This window comes from Harpia harpyja, chromosome 10, assembly GCF_026419915.1.
Source record: "Harpia harpyja isolate bHarHar1 chromosome 10, bHarHar1 primary haplotype, whole genome shotgun sequence".
Lineage (NCBI taxonomy): Eukaryota > Metazoa > Chordata > Aves > Accipitriformes > Accipitridae > Harpia > Harpia harpyja.
This window is the reverse complement of record NC_068949.1, coordinates 7,266,552-7,289,405: the sequence shown is the minus strand read 5'-3', so window position 1 is coordinate 7,289,405 and position 22,854 is coordinate 7,266,552. Positions and strand designations below refer to the sequence as shown.

Genomic DNA, 22,854 nt, shown 5'->3' with positions numbered 1-22,854 from the left:
AGAGCTGCTCACAAATAGCTGAAGCTGTGAAATACTGTGACAATATGGCTACTGTGAAATACAGCTCACCACACAGCTTCAAGCTAGCACCTGAACTAGTAGTAAAATAAATGCTCACTGAGATAACATCCCTTGTGCAATGCCTGTTAGGGAAACAGACCATTCTCCATATTACAGAGAGGCCCCTCTTTTCTCACCCAATCACCACAAAGATTTTACCACAAGACTGAGGAACAGACTTTTTTTCCTCTAGAACTTATGAAAACTTGTCATATGCTCATAAGAAGTTAACTACTAAAAAAAAAATCTGTTAAGTTTGGAGGTAAAAGAGTGATAAGAAGGCCCTGAGGATGACTTTTAAAGATATTTTCCTGAGGAAAATACAGAAATCCTCCTCATCTGAGGAGAAGTATGGAAATTATCAAAACTCCTCTTCATATTTCCGAAAGCTCCAAAATATCTTACTGCCTTATAAAACCTGCTAAAACCCCATCTCAATCCTGCTCAGTGTTACACTTTATTTAAATCTCTCAGACCACCTTCACAATTGCCTTTAAACTTTTGCTCTGCAAGTCCAATTTTAGACGATAGTGAGATTTGCAGGAGTTGAATGGAAGACACATGCCTCCAATCTAGAGCTTTGTGTAACTGCATTCAGCCATAAATCCTTCTGAAGTCACAGAGCCTGACCAATAAAAATGAAGTTAATTATAGCGCTGTTTTAACACAAGTATGTAGGTTATGCAACTCAGAACAACTCAGTAACTATTTTAACAGGGGTCATCATTATTCAGAGAGACATTTGAGAGAATGCTCTATGTGGTTTAATAATTTAAAAAGAAAAGGTTTCAGCAATTGCAAAAGTGATTTTTTATGTTTTCTATAGAACAACGTGTCTTTGCTACCATGAAATAGAGAAGACAACAAAAAAACATCAGAAAGAGAAAGGAAAGCTCTTCTCATCACCTTTAAGTTCCTGCTGTGCATTGGGCATTTAAGCCGAAACGGCCTCTTTTCCCAAAGAGAATTTTAAATGCTCTTCTTAACTGAGCATGTATTAGACTTAATCAATAGGCAGCTAGGGATCAAATCTTCAAAACTAGGCAGCACCCAGCAGCTCTCATTATGACCTGAACGTCCAGTTCAGCAGATGTTCAAGCAACTAGAACAATTTTGGGACTTGAGATTGACCCCTTTCATAGATGAAAGAAAAAATGTTTTGTATAAGCATAATTTTTGTCGTCCCCCCCCCCCCCATTCTACCCTGGAGAAAAAGCACTCTTGGTTCCTGGACAATAAAAAGAGGTTCATAAATCTTCAAATAGATCAAATTCCTTTTGTGGTGTTGTTTCAAATCCCCAGCAGCTGTAAGGTTTCATATTTTACATTCAGAATTACAAGAAACAATGTTTCATTGAGAGGTTCTTCTATTCCCACTCTCAAAGCACGGGCTTTGAACAAAAATGCATTTTATGTTGAGAAAACGTTTCCCACATCATGAAAACCTGATTGTGACAAGTCACACATCTCCATAAAAAAAACCCAGCAGCCCCAAAATGTACAGGTGCTGAGAAAAGTTATCACAAAAGTTAGTTAAAATCTCCAAAGATTGGGACCATGCTGGTACACTGATACATTTTCATATATGTTTTGCCAGGAGTTCCCCTGATGTTGCACAGCAGACTGCAACTAGAAATGAAAATAAAGACATCATCTGTCTCTTGTCCTCAGTGAAAACTCCTTCACTGGCAGCCATGCCAGATAGGAAAAGAAGGTGTATGAAATGAATGCAGCAGACAAAAAGCTGTATGTTAGAAGGAAAGAGTTTGAAACAAACTGAGGCATTAAGTTTGGTACTGGATGAGAAGGGAAGGAGGGTTACAGCCAGCTGAGACAGAAGACACATACATGGCATTAGAGCAGCAGGCTGATAGAATGAGGGGAAAAAGGCAAAAAGGGCCTGAGACAAGAGATGGCACAGAGTACTCTTAACTATCAAATCTTAAGAGCCTCAGATTGGACTATCAACTGAGAATATTGTTTTCTTTATTTATTAACAACAAAACCAAAAATCAGTCATCCTCTGTGAGCACAAGCTAACACAGAAATAATCAATATAGGAAAGTCCAGAAGTAAATAATTTAATCTCACAAGTAGGATTTTAGTAGCATACAATAAACAAGGCACGATCCACAACCTGATCAAAACAGGCCATACAATAGTGAGATAACACCTATCTATCCACTCTGTGCTAGGACAGGTGCTCCACAAAGGAAAAACAAGGACTGTCTGACTGATGATGGAAGACTAACACACATGCAAGAAAAGCAAAGCCATACTTTTTTTATCTTCTAACTTGAAACAAACCTTTTTTCATTCCTCTGCATATAAGTATGCATTCCTTTTGCTCATATACTGAAGCCAGATTGGAGTGTGTTAAGTCATTAAAAGAAATACTGAAACTTGCCTCCTAAAACCACTGTCTCAATACACTTTCAAAAATCTATTGATGTTGTTTGTGGGTCATTCCAAAGCAGCAGCAGACAGGAATATTCTCCTTTAATAGCATTAGTCAAAGATAAAAGTACCCTGACAGCTCTTGGGCCCTTCTGGAGCTCCAAGATCAACCATTTCAAACTTCTGAAATTAAATGCACACAGCGCACACCAACTCGTAGCTCTGATCTCTTATCCAGCTCAGACTTCGCACGTAACATTCATACTTGGTATTTGCAGAAAGGACAGGTCAGTCCTGGAGTCAAACAAAACACAATGTATTTTTCTTGCAGAGACCAGCCCTCGTTTGTACTGATCTACTTCTGCTTACCGTGGTACACCTCCTGCTACAAAGAAACAACTTGGTTTCCTAGCCCTCTCTCCTATCTTTATATTACTTTCAACTATCAATCAGTTCAAACAAATCCCACTTACCTCCCCTGCTGTTGGAACCATCTGCAGGAATACCTCCTCTCCAATAGCATCTACAGTTTTTGAGAAAGACAAGGTCAAGCTGGGACACAATCAAAAGAAGGGGTCTGATTCTAGTCCAGAAAACCCTTTCATGAGAAAATGAAACAAACGAAATAAAAAGTATGCTACTTTCTTCTTCTAAAATGAAGGCTTGCCTCTATGACAAGCAGATCAGTCCATTTGCTTTTTAATAGGAATTAAATCAATTAACAAATTGGATTTTATGGTAGTTTATGGAGACCACCAGAATCAGTGGTCCTCTATATAATTTATAAACTGACTTACCTGCTGAGAAAACACTAGCTACTGCTTTTTCCGAACCAGTCATGTATGTAAATACATATTGATAATACAATGGAGTAGTCATGTTTTTGTCATGTGTTTAAGAATATTAGCAAAATCTATCATTCTGGAAGTATTAAAGAAGAGAGAAGAATTCTGTAGAAATTTCTTTCATGTTATGGGAAACAAAATGGGGTTTTTTCCAGTATGTTTGGCACAAAAATCTCTAAGAAAGTTTGACAAAACCTGTTCCTAAGTTTGAGGTTTAAGCTTCTAAAAATGTATCTGAACCCAGATAGATTCTAACAGCGTTTGACATCAAATCCATTTGCTTTCTATAGCACACTTCTTCACTGAAAACTTAGTTGTGAAAAATGTCACTGGGGAGGTTTGAACTTGGGGTATTCAGTAGTTACCAGGTTAAAAGTGCTCAGTCTGTATGTTAAAACAAAACTACCACTTAATATTAATTAAAAAAATCCCTGAGGTGTAAAACCTGACACACTTAGGGGAAGGCAGAAAAGTCCTACTGGATTTTTAATTTATCATACATTACTGTAATTGGTTCATCCAACTGAATTACGGCCTTGGGGGGACACAGTGGCAGCTCCACTGACCAAGGAACACTGGCTGGAATTCGGTAAGCAAATGAGGGAAGGAAGGGGCTTAGAAAGCAGGTTACAGAGCAGGGGGCTAGAACTGAGATTTTGACAGGAAAAATTATCCTGACTTCCTCACAGACGCACCTCCATATCAAACTGACATTAGACACTTCTTCGATGGTTCACTAAAGATTTATGCTTAGAAAGGAGAAAAAATGTAACAACTTTATGAATGCTCTGCAAGGTTTTCAGCTTCATCTGTTTCAGACAAAGTATGTGGTACTAATGTTCTTTTGACTAATAAAAATTCTCTCTGATACACTACTTCACTTATTTAATGACTATTTTGATTCAAGCAGTAAAAGCTATGTAAAGTTGAAAAAAATAATAAAAAATTAAACCCTGTGAAAGTACTTTTGCAGCTTTAGTCTTGAGGGAAGAACAGAAACTTTGTGCATTAAATAATTTCAGCTCTATAAGCAGTAGCATCTTACACACACAGCAGAGCTTTTGAAAGGCATTTCCTGTAATTGCAAATGCTTCAATAAGCACAACTAGGACTGTTTAAGTTACCAATGCATTTTCAGAAGAGGGAATTAGAGCTATCCATTCCAGGTCATTAGTCATGGAAGCCAAGGAGATCTCCTACTGCTACAATAGGTGGTTACTAAAGAACTATCCATCCTTTCACCTTGGAAGGCGTACACACTCCCTTTACAATTGCCTCTGCGTTATCAAATAAAGTTCTTAACTGAAAAATAAACCTGATTATTAATATATCTTTCTGGACTGCACAATGCATATTTGTAAGATTACTTTATCTCATTTGAAGGTTCAGGAAATCCAATTTCCATGGGCTTGAAGTCTGTTCCCCTTTAATTCTGCCCAACAGAAGCACAGAACTGTTTGTTCATTGGGGTGTTTATTATTAGAATGTCTAGCACAAAAAGGGAAAAACATCCAAAAAAGCACCCAGCTACAATTTTACTCTGAAGTCACATGGATAGCAGGCAGTATTTAACACATTTGAATGTCATCAAGCTACTTTGCCATAGAATATAGAAGAGGAATGAGTAGGAGTGATGTATTCCGAGACATTCACCTCTGCCTAAAGGATGTTTTTATACCAATGTGAATCCTGTACTGTACCCAAAAATATTTCATCATGTTTCCTCTGTGCACTCATAGATGTTAAAATAACAAATGGAATGAGATCTTTATCTAGAGGAAAAAGGAATTATATTTTAATGGCCGTATATGAAGCACTGATGTATCTGAATCCTGTCACTTCTACTCAGTAAGCTCATTTTTATTAGTCACAGCACACCTCTGACCTCAGGACTGGCTGCATTATCTTTTCAAAATTTTGTCAGAATCTTTTTTTGTATTTTTTTGCTTTTTCTAAAGCCCTGAAAAGGAACCGTTCTCCAGAAAGGAAGTTTGTATGCCATTTTCTGGCTTCCTTCTTCCATGCAGTCTAACCTATGCTGCAGAGCCATTGAAGGCCTACATAGAAGATAAGCTTTGACTGTCAATTCCCTATAAAGGAATAGGCTGGATGACCTCAAGAAACTGCAGGTTTTCTTCTTCCTGTCCAAAAGAGGAATCATAAATTATTTTCTGTATCTTCCTTCAATTAAAAAGAAACAAAACCTTTATGAACTGAAACATCAGAAATTTATAAGAGAAATATCATCATTTGCCCTGTACACCCAGTAACAATAGCCTCTTTCACCAGATTACAACACTCCATCAGTCATTTGAGTAAATAATAAATACTTCTTGGAGGCAGGATGGTAACTAACAAAGTAAGTGAGGGCAATGAGCAAACTAAATGAAAGCAATTATATACCAAAAATCACCAGCTTAAAGGAATGATCATCAACAACTGCAAGCCAAATTGATGGGAACACAAGTGCTGGGCAGTCAACACAAATTACAAAGATCAAGCATTACTTTCCATGTTGGTGGAAATCAAGAATTGCACAGCATAGCTAGCTGGTTGAGGGAGGTGATCACCCCACTCTGTTTTGCACTGGTGCAGCCCCACCTCAAGTTCTGTGTGCAGTTTTGGGTGCCTCAGTAAGAAGGAGATCAAACTATTAGAGTGTGTCCAGAGGAGGGCAACCAAGACAGTGAAAGGTCTTGAGGGCAAGACTTACCAGGAGCAGCTGAGGTCACTTGGTTTGTTCAGCTCAGAGAAGAGAAGGCTGAGGGGAGACCTCATTGCAGTCTACAACTTCCTCAAGGGGGGCAGCAGAGAGGGAGGTGCTGATCTCCTCCTTCTGGTGACCAGTGTTAGGACACAAGGAAATGGAATGACGCTGCATCAGGGCTAGCTTAGACTGGACATTAGGAAAAGGTTCTTCACCGAGAGGGTGGTCGGTCACTGAAACAGCGTCCCCAGGGCATAGCACCAAGCCTGTCAGAGTTCAAGGAGCATCTGGATGACGCTCTCAGTCATATGATTTATTTTTACGTAGTCCCGCGAGGAGCAAGGAATTGGACTCTATGGTCCTTACATATACCTTACAACGTGTGATACTGTATGATTCCAAGAATCTCAGCAGGAAAACAGTGTAGGTGGCTCAGAGAAGAGTCATGAACAACACAATTAAGGTACAAAGGTGCTCCACCTATTGTGGAAGAGGTCACAGTTTGGAGAAAACAAAAAACCCAGCATGACATCAGATATTATACAGCTGCTCAATTAATGCTTTGTTCTTAAAATAATAGCTACGTTACAGAAGACAAGCTATTAGGAATAAATAATAGCAGGCATATCCCTTGAGAGATGGCCTGCCAAGAAGTGAATTGAATATTATAAAGTATTATTTAAGAAAAAACACATATGTATGATCTTAACCGTGTACCTTACAATGTAATATAATCCTTAAAGTATGATAACCTATCATGTTGCCAATAGATTATAATGCCCTGCTGTTTGTGCTACATCTGTTGTTTAGAGAATCCATGGTTTCTTTCCCTACTTGGAAATCCATACCTGTTCCTTACTTTTTCTTAGTCACACCACTTTACTACCCAGAGCAATGCACCCAACTAAAGTATCTGAAAATGCATACATACACAACACTTCTTTTTTTTTTTTTTAAGTTCTTCAGTGAAGAACTTCACAGTGAAGTGTTGTGAAGTTTGTCTGTTTAAATTAGTTATGACTCACTTAAATCAAAACTAATTGTCTAAACACGTATGTCCATGCACCCATCCTCACACCTGTATATTAAATTTCAAACTTTAAAACTTAAGCCATTTAAAACTTAAGCCCAGCCTTTAGACCACTGAGATGTTGCTCATGCATGTAACTTTTCTTAAATGGAAAGAAAAAATGCCTTATTCTTTTCTACTTATGTATTGAAACTTTCTAAACAAACAAATAAGGTAAATAATAATAATAATAATAATAATAAAGTTCTAAAGGCTAGCCATGAAAATAGCCAAGAATTTGAAGGCTACAAATATAAAGCAATTGTGACCTTAAGTAAAGGCAAGGTTGTCCACTGCCAATAGTTTATATATACATAAATTGACAGAAGGACAAAGACAGTCAGAAAGACAGAAAGACACAACCACAGTATCACTAGAAAAATCTGACTTTGGCAGTGAGTTTATCTTGGGAGAAAGCGCAAAGCCAATTCTCAGTGCAACATAATGATTGCCATATATATTAGATAACATATAGGCATATTTGGAAATACCACCAAATCACAAGTCGGGATTGTGAATACAGTATCATCATTTCGGTGTCAACATATTATTAACTTTTCTTTAGAAGCATTTCTTCTAGTAACAGCAATATAGATTATTTGCACCAACAATTAAATCGCTTTCCAAGCACACTTATGACTTACTGTTATGTGGCTGCCTGTCATCATTGACAGGATTTGAAACATTTTGCCCTACTAGTCACACTGGGTAGGTAGGAATGTACGCTTGTCAGATTATACTCCAATATATTTTAAGTCATTTTTCGTGATTCAATGCTTGTTTGAGAAATTGAATCAAATCTGTCTGCCGCCTTAGTAATGTACGAACTCTGGTTTACTATTTTATAAATGGGGCATTTCAGAGACTTTAATTTGCCAAGCACTCTGTACCAGAAAGTCACAGTCAACCTAAAGGAAAGTGAAAGCAAATGGTTAGATACCAGAAGAAATCTGGCACAGTTGCATACTGTCACTTCCATCCCTTCCAACTGCTCACTGAAAAATTAATGTGCTCATTACTACCTTTGATGATTATAAAGATGTCATTTACTTGGTCTAAAGTGGATGTCAGAATATACATTGTCTTGATGACAGCAATAAAGAAATCAAAAAAATCATTTCAGAAAAAGAAGTGATTAAAATTGCTATGAAATTCCCATTACTTCTGGACTTCTGATAAAAATCATGACCTTGGCAATCAGCACATCTGAACCAGAAGCAAGTGAAGTATTAACTAGGCCGCTAGTAAAAGGAAATAAACTCCAAAGTCAACAAGAAATCATCAACAAATGAACTGAAGACTGGGTTACACTTATAGATTAACCCTATGGAAGCAGCACATGATTTGGCCTAGCCTTCCTAAAACCATACATTAAATAAATTTGGCAGGGGCCAGCTAACATTTGTCTTTCTAACAGTGATACGTTTGCTTTCACGACTGTATGTTGCATGGTACATTACACTACAATTTCAAGAAAGAAAACCTTTCTGACTAGGATATTAGAGCCACAGCCTCACCTTTAATAATGGTGTAACACTGGTCAAACTTACTCCCCTGCCTTCATTGAGCTGTCGTGCTGGTTTTATCTCACCTGCAGACAGTACTGTAAGGCAGTGACTACAGGGCATGGCTGGTGCACACATTTGTGTTCTCTATGACCACTCCTGGTTTTTTCTCCACAAAAATTTTTTTTTTAAATTGTTTTCATTTCAATGTAAAAATGAAAATTGAAAGTCTCTGAAGTTGCCTCTAGAAGATACAAAAGCATACTAAATGTATGCAGATTCTCCTATGCATGACAGTTATTGACTAGTCTCAACAACACAAATAAGTAGTATTTTTACAGATGTTTCTTTTTCTATTCCTATTTTCCATATTCTTACCAGAATATCCCCCTCTAAAAATAGATGTAATCCTTCAGGTTCCTGTTTTCATTATTTGCTTTCATGGTAATTTGGTTTTGTATATGAAAGGTCACTTATTCCAGTAAAATGCAAACTTTGTGCCTATCTCCTCATGGAGCAGAACCTAGCGGGAGCAAAGCACTGAACATTCTCGTTACAAGAACACTCTCCACAAAGCTTTATGAATATGTGACAGTCCATATACTCCTCTTAAGCACAGGTTCTAGACAGAAGGGAAAATAAAGAAACAGAGACAATAAATTACTGCAAAACCTCTTGAACTGCAAGCTATAATGCAAACACATAGAAAAGTACCTTCTTTACCTGAATCTCTCTGCCTTTACACTTCAAAGCTATATATGACCACAGAGATACCACAATAAAGTAACAATTCCAGTGTAAACACAAAGGCAACAATCCACAGAAGATTTCCAAGAGGCTGTTCTGACCTGTTTATACACATAGCTGTGTTATACTTCAGCTTCTTGTATGATACTGACAATTGTTGACATTGGCACAATTGTATATTTTCTTGCATTGACAACACAGGTAATAGAAAGGGCTTTTTGTGTTCCTTGCTTGCCAGCAACATTAGAACAGAACTATGCTGCCTGCTGGATCATCATACGCCAGCTTTTATTGTAGAAAACAACTGTAGAAAGCAAAATGTGAGAAAGATAGGCAGGCGTAAGTCACATCTGATACAAAGTATTAGATATGAAGTACACACGCACACATGTATGTGGCTGCTAATAGCTCTTCACAAATTGGATTGCAAGCTCCAGATGCACGGAACGAGGAATACATCATCTTTTATCTTTTGCACTGCCAGAATGTAACAGTTAAATAACACTTTTCTTCTTCAATTCTATCATAAGAACAGAATATATCACAAATTTTTATAACTTCTACATTTATAACAATCCCATGAAATAAAGAATTGTTCTTCCCATTTTACAGGAGACTGGGGCACAGGGCAGACTGAGAAAACTGTTTATTATAAAAATTAAGTTTATGGTTGAGCTGGGAACTGAATGCATTAGTCTAATCTTAGTTCAAGCACATGCTACGTTTAGGAGGCACGGACTGAGAAACAAGAAGATCAGCATTGCAATTCAGATCAATTATGCATGGGTAATTTGAGAACATTTTGTGATCATCTGCTAAGAAGTTGAATTGATAACTTCGATCCACTTGTCAGACTTTCACACCCTCATCCAGCTTGTCTCCAATAATTGAGTAGAAGTTATCAATGGACACAAATTGACATTACATTGGCCTGCAGGAAATCAGACAATCATTTGATCTTACATGCTTAAAATACATGCAGTTTTTGACTGCTTTATTCTCCTACCTCATCCCTTTATACACTGCCTCTCTTTTCCAAACCTCATCCTAGAGGCAGGTACACATATGGGACTCCAAGACTGCTCCCATCTCCAAGACTCTCAAGAAGGTGGCAACTGTCTCTTACTCTGCAGGTAACCCAGCACACTTCTCACCTTGATGAGGGACTCTGGCCTCTATGCTCTGGGCCTGGTTAAGTCCCAAACATTTACAAGTAACAGGAAATTCAAGACACAAATCAAAAAAACCCAGAACTGATTCAAAATTCTTGAAGTCTGAGTGACTCTATTGTCTGACTTCTGAAGGTGTGCTCTTCTAAAGTGTTTGACTGGAGGGTAGGGGTGGCGTTAAACAAGTTGGTAGACAGCCTGTAACTTGGGCTATGTCTGGCTACAAGCTGTTTATCAGGATGTGAAGGCTATGTGCCATAGACTATGCTCTTTTGCCCTCTCTTTGCTCCCCAAAGTGAAGTGACAAAGAGATTTAGGTTGATGTACTCAAAGTCGGAGGTTTGTGTAAGATCTGGGAACACAAACTTTCTGTATATAAATGAAGAGCCATTAGACATACAATCCTTACCCAGTCAGACAAGGAATCTTAGAAAAGCCTTAAAGGCTTTTCAAAACAACAGCCATTTCAACATTGCTTGTGAAAGAGAGTATTGCAACACTGAAACAGAACCATGTACAGAAATTTCTTATTCAGACTTTTTTTTTTTTTAACACGTAATTTGTCTTCGGAAAGTAGTAAGACAATGTCTGCTGATACAAGTATTTCTGAATAAAACCTCATTTTTCATGTTCCAACTCCACGCCAACTGACCTAAACACAGCATTGAGAATCCAATTGATGCACATTTCTTAAGCATTTGATACCATCTCTTGTTAAAAGTATTCTCCTGCAGGAAACGTATCTACTCTTGGTGGCAATATGCCAAGACAGCTGTAAGGACAGCAACAGGATTTACACCGTTGTTGCACATAATGGCTATTTCTTACATTGATGTTCTGCTTCCATTTAAACAGATGGAAAGAATCTTCCTGCTTAAGGGACTTCTTTTACGCTGCTGTTTAACTATCTTTCCGATACGCCAAGAGAGGTCTGAGGTATACAAATAAAGCACCGTCTTATTTATGAAATTAAGTATATTGAATGTAAGTTTTCTTTTTTTTATTTCCTCAGGGAAACAGATTTGGCAATATGGGTGTGATTTGGGTGTGAAAATGCTAAACTGGTCCAAGAGTATGTCCTGGGACAGACATTTCATCCAGGATTGCCCTGAAACATTTACCAGTAGGCTTTCTACCAGTCAGACCTGGAAGGAAAGACTTGCACTTAAACTAAAAGTTTGAAATTTTTCCATTTCCTTCTAAATATAATGACTAGTTCAAAAGTCACAGTTTTCTGAAGGGCCAATATTAGACCCACAAGCTTCAGAGAAGTTGAAATTTAAGAAAAAACCTTGCTAACATACATTTACTAAGTGTCCCTCTGTGGCACAGCTGGCACCTGTCCCTCCCCAGGGATGCGACACCCTGCCCTGCAGCCAGAGTTTGGCTGCCAACATACACCACGCACTCAAAAGCCTAAAGGGAAATGCAGTCCTTGATATAAGTCCCCAGAAAACAAACCAGATTCACAGCTCCAGCAACAATGGAGAATTCAGTATTTGCGGAATGAGTTGAAAAATATCCTAATTTAGGGCAAATCAAATAAATTTGCAGAGTACCTTCTTCTCCATTTTCCACTGGAAAATTTTGTATTCTTTATTAAGGAAGTTTCTGTAAAGAAAAGGGATAGAAAGACAAGATTCATCAACCTATCTACAAATTAAAAAACCCAACATAGACAGCAACAGTGTATAACACACCTACCATAAGGAATACAATTTCTCCAGAAACTTTGCCATGCAACTTAGCTCTTGCTGAGTTTATGGGGAGTAGTTGTAGCTGGAGAGTCCCCTGTCAAGATGTCCAGCTCTCAAAGAGCAGCGTGCTCAGTCCACAGACATGAAGCCAGGCAAAGAATGCAGAAGTTTCCATCCATACCCAAACACAATTTGAGAATACCTGATACTAACACCAATGAAGGATTTACTGTTTCACCGATCCACAAGGTTCTTATGTCATGTCTGAAAGATTATATAAAGCTATCAAAAAGATTAATTCATCCAGCAGTAAAGAGGTTTAACCTTTAAGGAGTAAGCAGTCCTGGGGTTTTTTGCAATGTCAAACAACAGAGCATAATCCTGATTCTACAAGTCTAAATGAGATGAATGACATTTTCTAAATGAGAGTGACTTCCCTGTTGTTCAGGAGAATCAATCTACCTATGTAAGCTTCAGATTACCTTCAGGTATATGTCAAACTGCAAACACCACCCTGACATTTGGGATAAACACCAGAAAGGTAGCAAGCACTCTTGCTCAGACAGATGGCTATAGCAAATACTCATGGAGACAGATTCCACATCAGTCAAACCCCGTTGTATAAACTGCAGCAAATAGGCAGAAGAGATAATTATCTTAAGTCTTCATCCACGGAGCTTGAATCCTCTGGTTAGCTCATCCTTTTTAAGCTTTCACTCACATAGAAAAATTCTACATGCACATCCGTCCCAATAGCGCTCTCATTTTTTTCGGGGAACTTGATTAAGGTAATAAAAATGCATTTGCTGCTGAGATGGGTAATGGGCATTAGGGAATTTTAGCCCTGCTCCCACTCAGACAGATCTTACAGCAACATTTGGCACAATGCCAAAAGGTAAAAAAAGGCCATACCAGATGGAGCAGTCTGGAGGGCTAGGCCAGTTCTTTGCCTCTGATCCATGTCAAAAGCACAAGCCAAGGGAGCGGAGAAATAAAAGAGAGAACACACACACATCCTTGAATCTTTCTTCATAGAATCACAGAATCATTTCGGTTGGAAAAGACCTTCAAGATCATCGAGTCCAACCATTAACCATGCCCACTAAACCATGCCCTGGAGTACCCTGTCCACTCGCTTTTTGAATACCTCCAGGGATGGTGAATCATCCACTTCCCTGGGCAGCCCATTCCAATGTTTGACAACCCTCTCAGTAAAAAAATTTTTCCTAATATCTAACCTAGATCTCCCTTGCCTCAACTTGAGGCCACTTCCTCTTGTCCTATCTCCAGCCACCTGACAGAAGAGAGCAACACCCACCTCACTACAACCCCCTTTCAGGTAGTTGTAGAGAGCGATAAGGTCTCCCCTCAGCCTCCTCTTTTCTAGACTGAACAACCCCAGATCCCTCAGCCGCTCCTCATAAGACTTGTGCTCCAGGCCCCTCACCAACTTGGTTGCCCTCCTCTGGACACGCTCTAGCAGCTCAATGTCTTTCTTGTAGTGAGGGGCCCAAAACTGAACACAGTACTCGAGGTGCGGCCTCACCAGTGCCGAGTACAGGGGAACAACCACCTCCCTGCTCCTGCTGGCCACACTGTTCCTGATACAGGCTAGGATGCGGTTGGCCTTCTTGGCCACCTGGGCACACTGCTGTTCAACCACTTCCAGATCAGGCAGTTGTCAAGCCATATTCAGTTCAGTTGCTCAGTAACTTGCAATGGATTTCTTCTCTAAAAAAACATCTGCTCTTCCCTCCAGCCTGTGTGAGCTTCCAGCACCCACAATATCCCCTGGAAGTGTGTGCCACAGCTCAAACACCAGTGGGGTGAAAAACCACCTCTCCTGTTCACATTGAGCCCTGGCTCCTGCAAGCTTCATCTGAGACCACCTGGTTTTCACACTCAAAACGGTAGTGAACAACTGATTCCTATCTACTCTCTTTATAACACCTTTTTAATTTAGTGATTGATAAATATTGACTGGACATTTTCATGGAACTATCTCCTGCGAGTTCAAACTCTTGCTCCCAAATAGAGATGAAATTAGAATTATTATTTCCCCACATGTATCTTTTGCCAACTACTTACACTGAATTTCATTTGGCATTTTAACGGCAATCGCTGTCGCAGGGTCTTCTGCAGATCTTCCTTGTCAGCTCTCATCTTCAGTACCCCCTAAACAACTTACTACCATCGTTAAATTTTCTCATCTCCCCATTAACCTATTTTCCAGGTCATTCAGGAATACAACAAACATCAAAGATCCTGATGGTACTCCAGTGGTGAACTCCTTCCTTTGTGAGGGCTGATCCTAGACTTTTAATCTCTGTTTCCTACTTTCTAATCAATTATTTGTCCGTGTAAGGATTTCTCTGCTGAAGTCCCAGCTGCCTAACTTCTTTAAAACACACTGGTGAGATATTTGGCCAAAAGCTCTTGATACAGAATCCTTCTCAAAAATCTCCATAGTTTGTTGCCCAATAAGCCATTTTAAACAAGAGGATCCACACAAAGTTAGGACCTTGAACCGGGACAAATACACTAGATATGCGTGTCATTATGAGATCTGAAAAAGCTGTATCACTATGCTCTAAAACAGCAAAAAAATGAGTGCCTCTGACAGTCTCCTGAGGCAAGATTTTTGTACAAAAATCCTCTTATTACCTTAAATCAGAGGAAGAGGTGGTTATTGTTTTCTCAAGAAGTTTGCTGGTGGATATCCTCACAGAATGCTTTGATTACATCTAAAAGACACCACGTACAGTTGAAAGCTTAGAGGTATTAGTTTCACAGATTCAAAAATTTGACAATCCATAGGCTAAGGGCAGGTTGTTGTTGAGTGATTTGTAAAAAATATTTATTTATTAATAGCGAAAACCTACTGACTGAATTAGAAAAAAATGCCACAAAGGACAACCTGTGGTGTCACAGAAAGACATAAACCTAAGTGTCCCAGACTTTTGAGGCCTAAGAGGTACCAAGAAGAAACCTGATCGCTAAGCTGGTTTGGCCAACTTCAGAGACACTTGTACATGGTCATAATATACAGACATCCAATACACATTTTTCAGACAAAATAACTAACTAAATAAATCAAAGGCCATCAGGTTGCCTTCTGCTTCCACAAAGAAATATCAAACAACTAAATAACAATAAGCATCAGGATTATTCTATTGATATTTTTATATGTTATCTTTCTGATTACAGTATACTACAGTATCTATAGGGAAGAAATGCACACGATATCCTTTTGGAGATCTCACGCTATAACAAATTCCTTGCAGTGATCTGAAAACTACTATGGCCTGAATGCCAGACTTGAAAGAAGGCATAAAATTTCAGTGATTTTCAATCTGAGAGATGAATATTTCTAGAGCTAGTTGAACCATACATAAACAAACAAAATCTCTCGATATGTATACTCCATGCAAATATGTAGCACAAATGAAAACAAATATACATATAGGTGTGTATGTATATGTACATAAACAGAAAGAGTATGTGCACGTGATCACACCAACAGAACACGACAGCTAATTAACACCAAATCTCAGATTATCTTCAGGTGGAAAAAATATACTTGGACTAAGCATTTATTGCACAGTGCTAATAACTGCCTATGTAGTGTTGGCTTATGTCACTGCCTATTCCATCACAAAGTGACTTCTTAATTACCTAATCTCTTGAGATGGCTTCAGGTCTGAATTTTAACTTTTGTGTCCTGCATAATGAACAGTGCCATTCAAAGGGAAACCAGAAAATTTTTTCATGATAGACCAGGTCACAGCGAGCACAATTACCTTCAGTTAATACACAGCCAGTACTCTTTCCACAATAGTTTTCTTATGCTAAATACAACAGCTCTTCTGTTGGCAAAATGGGTAAATAATCTTCCCTCCTAAAGCAAGAGCATTATTACAAGGTAACAGAAGCAACAATTGTTCTTGATAATTTAAATACCATACAGGAGACTGTAGAACTTCAGACCTATCGGCATCTAATCTCTTTTCATGCAGTATGACATGCTAAATCCATTATTTAAACACCACAGCTGCTTAAATAAAAGCAGGATTTTGAATATTCCCTCCTGCTACTGATTATTTTACATAGGCAAAGCAGCATATTGTCAAACCAACTCGTCCATACGTGCATATTTTTTTCAACTCAGAAAGACTTACTTTTCTCTCCTGTACAGCTCAAGAGAACCTGTGGACTTAAACTAAAAAAGGAAAGACTGAATTGTTGTGATTCAGTCAAAATCTGACCATTTCAGACTGGATAACGGTTGATAATTTTCAGCTGTCTGAAAGAGAAAACAATCCTTGAAATACCTGAAAGATGAAATCTCTATCAGTTTTTATAAAGCCACTTTATCTGGTTATACCTGACTCTTTCTACATGATACAGCAAGTTTCCTTAAAGAAAAGATAAAACAGCTTATTCTGCACAGACAAAAGAAAAATGACCCCAAAATCTTCCCATCCCCTAAAGTGACTTCAACTAAATTGTCACTTTCTAAATGAAGCACATTAGAAACAATGTGCAGCTGACAGCATTTTGCTGATCTATGACTTTGGGTTGGGTGGCACTGGTCACTTGCTCCTTCACCACCCCTCCTTTTTTCTGAAGCATATTTTTATTATGTTCTTATATTGTCCAAAGGAGCCATAAACGGAGTCCACTAAATAAATTTGCTTGAGAAATTTATATGAGATTTGAAACTTTAATGCAACTGCCAAAAGATTTTGGAGTGCTGGAAGAATTAATCTTACTACTCATTACATTTATGGATTCAAATCAAGCTTCCGGACGTCAGCATAGGTGCCATTGCTAAGAAATAAGAAGTTTCCAGGAAATCTGTACATAGACCTAAAGTGATTGCCAGCTTGGGGGAATGAGGGGGGTAGGCAAGGGGTGTGTGATCTATATGCCAGTACATGCAGTACTAATAGATTATTATCCACTACTTGGGATGCTTTCTCCAATACAGGTTTTTATAACCAAAGATGAAACTACATTCCTCAAGCCTGTAAAAGGGCCAGTATTCATAACAGATTTTTCTCTTTAAATACTTTTTGAATAAAATTAGGGAGGAAAGAAATAATAAGGAGTTTCTATATCCAAAGGCTGAATTTTTTTTTTTTTTTTTTAATTAGAAGTTAAAACTGGTTGAAGGTAGGAGCTGAACAGGCAGCTCCAGCCATGAGATCATTCTATGCTACATAAATAGGAAGAGTCTAATTTTGCTGCTACTTCTGCCCTCAAGTGATGGCTTTTATTTTGAGGATGGAAGAAAACACTGAGTTTTGGAATTCATTTACTACACTTGGTAGAGTAGACCTGAGATTAAAAGAGCATCTGGGAAAGGATGAAAAATAATGCAGTAATTCTATGCAAAATAACCATAAAAGTAACCACTTCACAAAGAGGACCACCCCACTGTTGAAAGAGACTCTGGTTCAGCTGTGGAGAGAGATCCTTCCTAGGACACAAATTTTATGGAAGTGTTATGCGAGGACAAAACCAGAATGCTGAGCAAGCAGGTGGGGTCTGTTCCACACTAAGCAAGTTGCTACATACAAATGAAGTAACAAAATATTTGCCCCCATAGCTTAGGACTATAGTCAGGAAGAGAGTAAGAGAAGATAAGGGAGAGCAAGTGAGAGCGCTCTCACAGTACCCAAGAACACAACAGTGGTATAAAATCTAACAGAAACCACAGGTCATCCAATACACTGCATTAAATAGGGGTTTCCATATTTCTGCCATCACTACAATTACAACCTATATTTCCTAAGTCACACAAGAAATGACAGGACAGGAATGCCCTTGAGTGGGCACAAGGATCTTCCACCAACTAAACAGGAGCTTAACGTACCCACAAAAGATTATAATTTGAAACTGTTGTTAAACTTCAATATAAAGGCATATATAAGGAACAGGGATTCCACGTGACAGAGCTTTACCTAAGGAAGTTATCAGAAGGTGAAAATGTAACTATCTTGTTTCGTATAAATCCTACTACAAACCTCCCCTATGACTGAAGCGTTAACCACAGGCAACACTAATGCAACACAACAATCCATCCAGTGTTTGAAAAGAGTATGGTTGAGCACAGCACAAGAAAACCATTTTATTTACATGACTGAAAAATGGCATCAACAGCAAATTTGTAAGAAGTATATCTACTATAATAATGCCTCATTTTACAGATTAACACAATTGCTTTTCACCTTTTTTGTGTGTGGTATAAACTGTACAAGGATACACGACAAGGCACTTGGCAAAAGAATTATTCTAGGAGTTTGCTACAACTCTCTATTTCTGAAGTATCATTTTTACTTGCACTGGTGTGCTAATAAATAAGAGCAGTACCAACAATAAGTCTACCTGAAAGACCTTTTTGGAACACCTGTGATGTAGCCTAGAAGATCTGGCACTAAAAACATCATCACAAAAAAGCATAAAACTAAACAAATTCACAGATTCACCCATACATTCTGCAATGAATGCCCAGGAGAAGAAAACAAAAAAATTGAGAGACTTGATACAGATATGGACTTGCCATAACATCTTAACCCATCTTATTGAAGAAGCATCTTATACTGAGGGAAAATTAAATGTAGGTATTAATCATAACCAAAAAAGAAACAGAAGGAAAATAGTTAGAAAGACCTTCACTCAAAACCCATCTTGGATTTGGTTTCTTGCGGTTTGTTGTTAAACCTTCCAGTTACATTCCTCCAATCTTCAGAAACATATACCATATCCACAAACATCTTTGCTTTTCCCTGATGAATATAATCCAACAACAGATAATCCTTACATTTTCACCCCACAAAGAAACAGCATTAACTCTTGTGAATTGTTTCTTGAAAACAGACCTGATCAAGCCCTGAGCACCCTCAGCTTTCTGCAAAACACACATGTGGACTTCACTGCATCTTGCTTGCAATGCTGCAACCTGATCAGAAAATAAGGACCCAAGAGACTGTACCTAAGACAGCACAACCCCCAGCTGCACGCCCGCAGGCCAAACCACTTCAGTGCTGCAGAGTGTGCTTCTACCACTTTGCATTTCCAGAAATAAAAAGCAGCAAGGGTCCTAGACTCTAGGCATTCCTCTCTCAAAAAGTCCAAAATGAAATATAAAAGCAGATTCACCATAGACACAGGGTTTGGGGTTTTTCACTCCATTCTTAAGCAATGGATGAAAACAGGGTAATCTTTACATACAGAAATATTCAGCTCAAAGCAGACTGAAAATATAACTAGCTGAAATGACTTAAAATTTGCAGAAATTCTCTTGCATAACTGGTTAGGAAGTTGGGGGGACAAACGAGGGGGGTTTTGTTGGTGGTTGTGTTTTGGGTTTTTTGTTTTGTTTCGTTGGTTGGTTTTTTGTTGGTTTTTTTAAGCTTGATCAAGGAGAAGGTAACCTCAAGTAGTAAGAGACTGAAAAAAACTTTTTTTTAATTAAAAAAAAGAAAAAAAAAAGACACAGAACAAAAAGGAGATTGCCACTCTCAGGACATCCACATAGTAATGACAGAAAAGAACTGATAAAGATCTGTAACTTCTGCAGAAAGATACAGCTGGTAAGACAGTATTTCTGGAATCTTATCTCTTTGCTCTCAGATGGCAGCTACGGACCAAGATCTTTTCTCTCAATAAAACGGTCAAAGTCTTCTTGGTACAGGTCATGCTGCTTACAAATGCAAATTCTGGGAAGCTGAGTCCCAGCTCATAAGCACATTTGTGAAGACTGAAGCATTTCCCTTGACACCCTGGTTTTGATTGTCTGAATAGATGTGCTATTTATTATCTACAAATAGAGACACGAGAGTATTATCCATTCAGTAATGAACTGAGCAACTGGTGAGAAAAATACTTCTCAAAAATTAGATTTTTTTTTTTTTTTTTAATTTATTTTAAACCTAAGAATAGTGTCCAATCCAATCCAGCAGAACAATTGGGAAATTTGATTCTACTTTCAGAAGCAAATATGTAGAACGAAAGCTCAGGAGAATAGCCTTCTCTTTGTAAAAAATACAGAATGATTTCTTCAGTTAGTTGGGATGATTCATATTTTAGAGTGGGTCAATGCTTACTGCTTAACAGAATAAATATTTTTAAACTTTCCTATTTGTGAATGTTCCGCTCTAAATTTAAACTTAGAGAAAAAAATCATAATAATAAATAGAAAAACCTCAATAACTTGTCAAAATTCCTTGAGGTTTGTAATTTTGCCCAACAAATACAGCCTTGATACAATTTAATCCTAGTTAGTCTTTACAAAATTAAGTTAAATGTAAACTATTGATAAAGATCAGCCTGTTCAGTTTGAATTTTCTGGGGTTTGTTGTGTCATCACTTTGCAAAGGAATGTTATTTTGAGACATGCTGCTAAAACAGTGACATAAAAAGTAGCCTAAAATTTTCTAACTAGGTCAATTCTAACCCTGTTTCCTCCACAAAAATGAGGAAATTTACTGCCTAGATAGTACCTAGCACATTAACCTATCAGACAACAGGATCAACTTGTTAAATTTTATATACAAGCTTTCATTAGTTCATGATGCTGAGAAGGTTTTGCTGCTCTACTCCTGCCACAAATCAGTCAGAGTTTACTACTAATAGGTTGTTTGACTACCCTTTGTAACTGAGAGCACAAGTACAATCATAAAAACATCCACGGTATTTTTCTTGTCCATAAGCTAGACTTAACAAGTTCATGGGACAAAACTTAGCAGAAGGAATATCGATTAAGAGAGTGTATGCTAAAAGATTACTTATAATTTTAAAAAAATCCAAACCTTTGTGTTGTCATTTGTATATATTTAGATATCCCACAGAGAATCAATAGCATGGAAGTTAATTAATCAGGTTGACTGACAAAGGAAATGGATGTGAATATAGTTAATCTTACGCACTGGAATTAATTACATCAAGTTTTAGATGATACCACAAATAAAGCTCAGATTGTACTACTGAGATTATCAAGAACACAAACCGTAAATCTTTTATAACATTTAATAACACACATTCCCTACAGAGCAGCGTCAGCAGCCTTTCAGGCAACCACCCAATGAGCAAATACTTAAATGACACACTTAGAAAATTCCTTAACGTGAAACATCTACCTTTTGTCAGTGGATCAAGAAAAAGGTTATTTTACCAGTAAAATGCAGAATTAGGTCAACTTTTCAGTTTGGTGCCCTTCCTAGCACTTTGTTTCTACCTGGTATGCTTCTCTGCCCTTTTCCCTCTCCCCTTCTACATGCTGTGCCTTCCACACAGACACTTCCCATTTAAAACATAACAAGAGGAACACGATTTCTAATGTACATAGGACAATTCACATGGTCTTCCTAATGATTTCTCTATCCTTACCACAACTTTCTTCCCCACCTCTAATTGCCAGCTATAATTTTATACACCACAATTTAAACCACATAAAGGATGCTTTCTACCTGCTTCAAACAGGTAAGAAAAAAGCTAGAAGGGAACACTACTGTCATCTGTTTGGACATCCCCTGCAAACCATAGTTAAGAATGTCTTAGCTAGCTCTGTGGTGGTATTTGTTGAATTCTATAAAATTTTGATTTAAAAGCATCAAGTAACAGGATAACTGATCTCATCTTCAAACTATTTTTCTAATACCTCATTCTTACTCTCTGTTTCTATTCTGTATTTGTCTGATTTCAGCCTTCTGTCAAGGATCTTGTCATGCTCCTTTCTGTCATTCCAATCTGCCTCCAGTTTTCAAGCATTTTATTCAGTCTCTGCACATCTCCAGTTCTCTTCACTAAGCTGTCAGGTAAGAGTCATCTCCTTGGAAATTTTTGTTCCAAGGACATTCAATCACTAGAACTGCCCTAAACCCAAATTCTAAGTAAAGCGACCAAACTAAACCAAATTAACATTCGTGCTTATTCAGATAACTTTCACCAATTTCTTTTTTGTAAAAAACAAAAACAAAAAAACCACACCCCCCCCCCCAACCATCTTCCCTGTATCTAACAGATAAACCAAAAATGAAATAAAAAAACCCCACAGGAAATCTCACCTTTCAATCCTGGACAGATATGGCTTCCAATAAAAACTCCAGCTGTACTATATCCCTTCAGCTTCTCTGAGCAATCTTCTTCCACAACTTCCTCACTTCTGGCTTGCTAGCTGGACCTTATTCTATGTATGTGCAGAAGAACCCAATGCATTATCCATAGAGCAGCTCACTTCTTTTACTCCCTCTCCACAGTATTCATCGTGTTAATTGTAGTGCTGAAGCCGGTAAGAAGCCCATGCATCAGCCCTGTGAAAGAGAAAGTCGGAATAAGGCAGGGCACATGGACACAGCACAGGGTGGTCAGCTTCACAGATCCCCATCACACTGCCAGAGTAAGAATAAAACATTGAAAAGCTGGAATGATGAAGCAGAGTAGTCTGAAGAAATAAGACAATCCATGAATTCAGGTTATTACTGAAAACTTGTTTCAAAAGCATGAAAACATTCAGAAGACGACAAGAAAATTCAGAAGAGGAAGCAAGACTAGCATCAGATAAGCAATTGTACAGAGTAAGCTGGATACAGAGCAGATGCTCAGCACAGAACTTGTTAGCCTGAGTGATTCCAAGGGAAGTACCTTGTAAAACA

At 38.1% G+C, this 22,854-nt stretch overlaps 1 protein-coding gene across 1 annotated transcript in view; it reads right to left on the bottom strand.

The window, feature by feature from the left end:
* PCDH15 (protocadherin related 15) overlaps window positions 1–22,504 on the bottom strand; it is a 725,853-nt gene extending 703,349 nt beyond the window's left edge. The window contains exon 1 of the mRNA XM_052799247.1: window positions 22,267–22,504. The gene's annotated coding sequence lies outside the window, so the exon portion shown is untranslated. The remainder of the gene's footprint in view (window positions 1–22,266) is intronic.
* Window positions 22,505–22,854: the final 350 nt, after the last annotated feature.